This window comes from Tupaia chinensis, unplaced genomic scaffold (assembly GCF_000334495.1).
Source record: "Tupaia chinensis unplaced genomic scaffold, TupChi_1.0 Scaffold143795_1, whole genome shotgun sequence".
Taxonomy (NCBI): domain Eukaryota; kingdom Metazoa; phylum Chordata; class Mammalia; order Scandentia; family Tupaiidae; genus Tupaia; species Tupaia belangeri.
Genome location: NW_006203645.1, coordinates 1040353 through 1045936, shown reverse-complemented (window position 1 = coordinate 1045936; position 5584 = coordinate 1040353). Strand labels below are relative to the sequence as shown.

The window sequence follows — 5584 nt, the reverse complement described above, 5'->3', positions numbered from 1 at the left end:
ACTCTAGAGCTCTAGAGTTAGGTCTTTCCTGAGTCACAGAACACCTTTATTTTATGCTAAGAGCTCATCGTTTCAGTTTCCAACAACCTAGTTGCCAAATCCAAATCCATTCTTAGACTGCCATTCAATTCCCAGGTACCCTATTTCTTCTGAGTTATCCTTCCAAATAATGACCTGAAGAAGCAGAGGAGACAGCCACACTAATGCCCATATTTTGCAGTGTCCTGCTCAGTACAGAAGAGACCCTGGAGGTACTGACAACAGTGCTTGCCCACACATATGACTCATGAGTGGGTTACCTCAGCAGACTGCCACAACCCAAACACATTTGCTTCAAGAAGTCAGTCCATCTTCTGAGTGAGTCAATGTCTGGCCCAACGCAAAGCCCATCAGATCCTGTACATCTTGACTTTCTTTTAGGTCTTTATTCTCTTACCCAGTCGCTCTCTCTTTTAAGTAAGAACACCAAGAAGCATTCATCAAGCTTTTTCATATTCTTTTTAATTATTTAAATCTTTTAAGAGTCCAAGTGACTACCAGTTATTGATTCACCATATAACCAACATACTCCCAACCATGAATGGTATCATGGAAGATAGATACTACTTCCCAAAGATAAGGGAATAGTAATTGTATTGGTCAGTTCCCAAGACAAAAATTAGGCCACTTTCTAAATCAGACAATATCACTGCTAAAAAACAAAACAAAAACAAAAACAAAACAAAACAAAACAAAACTGAAGGAAATAATGTTATGTGAATAAGCTAGGCACTGAAAGACAAATGACAAATACTATATGTTCTCACTCATTTGTGGAGGCTAGGAGATTCAGTTATGAAGAAGTAGACAGTGAAACAATGGATACCAAAAGCTGAGAAGAAGAGGGAGTCAGGGAGATAGAAAGAACTTGGTTAACAGATACAAAAGTGCAAGTAGGTAAGTGGAATGAGTTCTAGAATGCTATGGCAAGTAAAGTAATTACAGTTGGTGAAAATTCAGTACTTTAAAGTTGCTAGAAAAGCAAATGTTGATAATGATAAATAGTGAGATGGAGAATGTTTATTACCCTAATTTTAAAATTTTTATTTGTTATTATTTTATTTTTTGATTTGCTATAGAGCATGTGCACTCATCAGAGAAAGAGAGAGAAAGTAAGAAAGCAAGCTGCTAGGTCCTGGACTCAAACCATGGTTGGCCATGCAAGAGTCCAATGCCCTAACCACCGTACCACCTATTGGCCCCTATTGCCCTAATGTAATCATTCTACATTGTATGCATGTATTGAAAATACACAATGTTCCCCATAAATATGTACAACTATTATATGTCAATTAATGAGACCAGCAGTTAGCGTAATGGCTATGTGGCTGGACTCCCACGTAGTCGACCGCGGTTCGCATCCTGGACCCGGTGGCTTAAAACTCACGCCAGGTGTGTGTGAGTGTGTGTCCAAGATCCCGAGAGGAGAATGGAGGAGAAGGGATTGCGGCGTGGCCATCTCCCCTGAGGGGTGATTTCTCACTTTCTGGCTCTCTGTCTCTCTCTGTCTGTCTGGAGCGCACACGCACCCTCTAGCAAAAAGCTCTCAAAGAAAAAAAAAAAAGATCCCAAGAGGAGAATGGAGGAGAAGGGATTGCGGCGTGGCCATCTCCCCTGAGGGGTGATTTCTCACTTTCTGGCTCTCTGTCTCTCTCTGCCTTTCTGGCGAGTGCATGCCCCCTATAGCAAAACCTCTCAAAAAAAATTATAATTTAAAAAGTCATATAAAATAAAATACATGTGTGTATAAAATCCTAAGAAATCTACAAAAAAGATTCTAGAACTAATATGTGAATTTGGCCACAGGGCCAACAGGTAGTGTGGTGGTAAAGGTGCTGGTCTCTCCATAACTAACCATGACTTCAGTCCTGGACCCAGAATCTTGAAAATCACACACATGCAAGCCCAAAGTCCTGAGAGGATGATGGAGAAGATATTGTGGCATGGCCATCCCCTCAGGGGGTGATCTCTCATTTTGTCTCTCTCTGTCTCTCTCCAGTGAGCTCACACATCCTATAGCAAAAAAAAAACTGAAAGAAAAGTCATATTTTTTATAGTATCCATAAAATTTTAGAAAAAAAAAATCTAAGAAACAATACTAATTTTAACAACACAAAAAAGAAACACTTAGGGTTACATTTAACGCATATTTATAAAACCTATACAATGAAAACTACAGAATGTTGCATTGATAAATTAAGAATATCTAAATAAATTGAGAGCTATACATATGTTCGTGAACTGCAAGCCTCAAAATTTTTCTTTCTAGCATATCAATTTTCTTCAGATTATCTATAGATTTACACTTTTTTTGGTGTCTTAAATAATAGTAATTTCTTTCCTCACAATCTAGAGCCCAGAAGTCTGAAACCAAGATGTCAGCCAGGTTGATTTACTTTGAAGATCCATCCTTAGCTTACAGATGGTCATCTTCTCTCTGTGTCTTCACATGGTCTTTCTTCTGTGTGTCTGTCCATAAATTCTCTTCTTATAAGGACACGAATTATACTAGAGTAGAGCCCACTCTAATGACCTTATTTTAACTTAATTACCTCTTTAAAAGATCACATTCTTAGGTGTTGGGGTTAGGACTTCAACATATGAATTCTAGGAGGACACAATTCAGTCCTGTTATGTTATCTTAAAATTGGGAGATCTGCAATGTCTCCATCATGTCTTTAATGCCTGATTTCCTTCTTACTTCAACCCGCAAACTGTTAATCAAATAAACAGATTATTTGATTATAATCTGTTTATTTGATTAACTGCCCAGCTAGCATATTTCATGTTGTCCTTTTTCATTTTTGCTCTTGCTTTCAGATTAGAAGCAATATGATTTGCTGACATATAAAGGACGAGTAAAGTGTTCATATTTCTGTTATTCAGTTTTACTGCCTGTGCAAAATAATTTCTTTTTATTTATTTATTTATTTTTGACAGGTTTTTGCTATAGGGTGCGTGCACTCACCAGAAAGACAGAGAGAGAGACAGAGAGATAGAAAGCAAGAAATAACCCCCCACAGGGGGGATGGCCACACTGCAATCCCTTCTCCAGTCTCCTCTCGGGATCTTGGGCACGCATGCACACACGCCTGGCATGAGTTCAAACCATCGGGTCCAGGACTCGAACCGCGGTCAACTACATGGGAGTCCAGTGACATAGCCATTACACTAACTGCTGGTCCTGCAAAATACTTTCTTGAAAGTTTTCAAGTCCACCTTGAGCGTATTGTATTTCAGTATACTGCTGACAGTATAAGTGGTTGTGTGGATTAATTATTATCAGCTACTCTAAACCAAAGGCAGCTTTTGTATAGTCATGGTTATTGATATAGAGTTCTGCAAACTCATAACAGCCTTCTTGGTCTCCAACAGTTTTTCCAGATATTCGTTCAGTTCCCGAATGACCTCCACATTTTATCCCTGGGCTTTTTGAATAACACTGTTAGTCTTTCTTGTATCAATGTTAGTTGAATCTTCTTGTAAAATTTGATCATATAACTGTATAACATCATCATATCTTTCCATGGCTTCAAATATCATACCCATTAATTGCTTGACTGTGACTGCCAGGCAACTGTCTTCTTAACTCCTGAACACAAAATAATGCCAAATGATCCTGCCCCTAGTCTAAGGCTGCAATCATCACCCGCTCGCGTATGACCCAAATACCATCTCCAAGTTTAGATGAATATTTATTAGTTCGTTCTTCCTTTTCTTCCACATTTTCTCACTATTGAGTGAGTTTCCCTCTCTCAATTTTCTCATTTTATATCACATTTCTTTGCAAGTGACATCATGAAGCATTAAGACCCTTGCCATCTTACAGCAGTCTTTTTGTTTAAAGGAAGCAATCACACTAATTCTAAAATGTATGGAACTACAAATGACCTATGAAATCAAAAGCAATTTTGAAAAATAAGCAGTTGAATGACTTACCTAACCTGATCAGAAGACTTACTATAAAACTATAGTAATCGAGGAAATATGGAATGGTGTCAAGACAGAGAAAAGGATCAATGGAAGATACTAGACTTTACACATATATAGCCAACTAATTTTCAATAAAGTTGTCAAGGTAATTCAATAAGGAAAGGATACTCTTCAACAAACGGTGCAGGAATAAATAGGGGAAAAAATGAGCCTCAACCCTTACCTCATGTCATACATAAAAATTAATTTGAGAGACAAGCAGATGGCATAATGGTTACATCGCTGGACTCCCATGGAGTCGACCACAGTTCAAGTCTCGGGCCCAGTGGCTTAAACTCACATTAGAGAAATGTGCATGCATGCCCAAGATCCTGGGAGGGGAATGGAGAAAAAGGGATTGCTGCGTGGCCATCCTCCCAGGGGGTGATTTCTCGCTTTCTGTGTCTCTGTCTTTCTGTCTTTCCAGTAAGCCCACATGCCCCATAGCAAAAATCTCTCTTAAAAAAATTAATTTGAAATAGATTATAAAACAAAACATAAAAACTAAAGCCATAAATTCTTAGAAGAAAACATAGAAGAAAATCTTTGAGACCTCCAAGTAGGCAAAGATTTTTCATTCAGTACACAAAAGGCATGATATACAAAATAACTGATAAATTGGGGGCCAGTAGATCACATAATGGTTATGTTGCTAGACTATCACATGGCCAACCACAGTTTGAGTCCTAGACTCAGTGGCTTGAAAATCATACCAGGCGCTACATGTGTGTGCCCAAGATCCCAGGAGGAGAATGGAGGAGAGGGGATTGTTGTGTGGTCATCCCTCCAGGGGGTGTTTTCTCACTTTCTCTCTCACCGTCTCTGTTTGTCTCTCTCCTGTGCCCTAAGACAAAAACTTCTAAAGAAAAGGAAAGAGAGAAAGAGAATAACGGATAAATTAGACTGCTAGGTAGCAACAATGGTACTGAGGTTACTGTCTAGTCAGGTTAGGCCGGTTTGGCATGCAGATGATTCATTTTCTTTTCTTTCTTTCTTTCTTTCTTTCTTTCTTTCTTTCTTTCTTTCTTTCTTTCTTTCTTTCTTCTTTCTTTCTTTCTTTCTTTCTTTCTTTCTTTCTTTCTTTCTTTCTTTCCTTCTTCCTTTCTTTCTCTTTTTCTATTCTTGTTTTTCCTTTTTTCTTTTCTTGTTCTTCCTTCTTTCTTTTTCTTTCTTTCCTCTCTCCTTCTTTTTCTTTCTTTTTTTCTTTATTCTTTTTTTTTTTCTTTTTAAGATTTGGTCTTGACATGTAGCAATTCTCCTACCTCAGCCTCCCAGCTAGGACTACAATTATAATCCCCACACCTTGCTACTTTTAAACCTAAGGTCTTATTATGTTGCCCAGGTCAGCCTGAAGCTTGTGTCCCAACACAGCTAAGCTATGATTCACTTTTTCTCAGCTTATGTTTGTCCTTGTGCTAACAAGTATGTTGAGTTGAACCTTGGCTAAAGCTCTTGTGTTCTGCCATAGCTTGAGGAAAAGTGCTCCAGGCTAACCTGCTAACAAGTTCTTGGATTGGGTCTCAATTCCAGTTAACAATCAAATGCAAATTTGTCTTTCTTTTACCTTTTTCTT

General features: G+C 38.3%; 1 pseudogene; it reads right to left on the bottom strand.

Annotated features, from left to right (window-relative positions):
* Positions 1 to 2680: 2680 nt before the first annotated feature.
* LOC102489474 (ER membrane protein complex subunit 2-like) lies at positions 2681 to 3861 on the bottom strand (annotated as a pseudogene).
* Positions 3862 to 5584: the final 1723 nt, after the last annotated feature.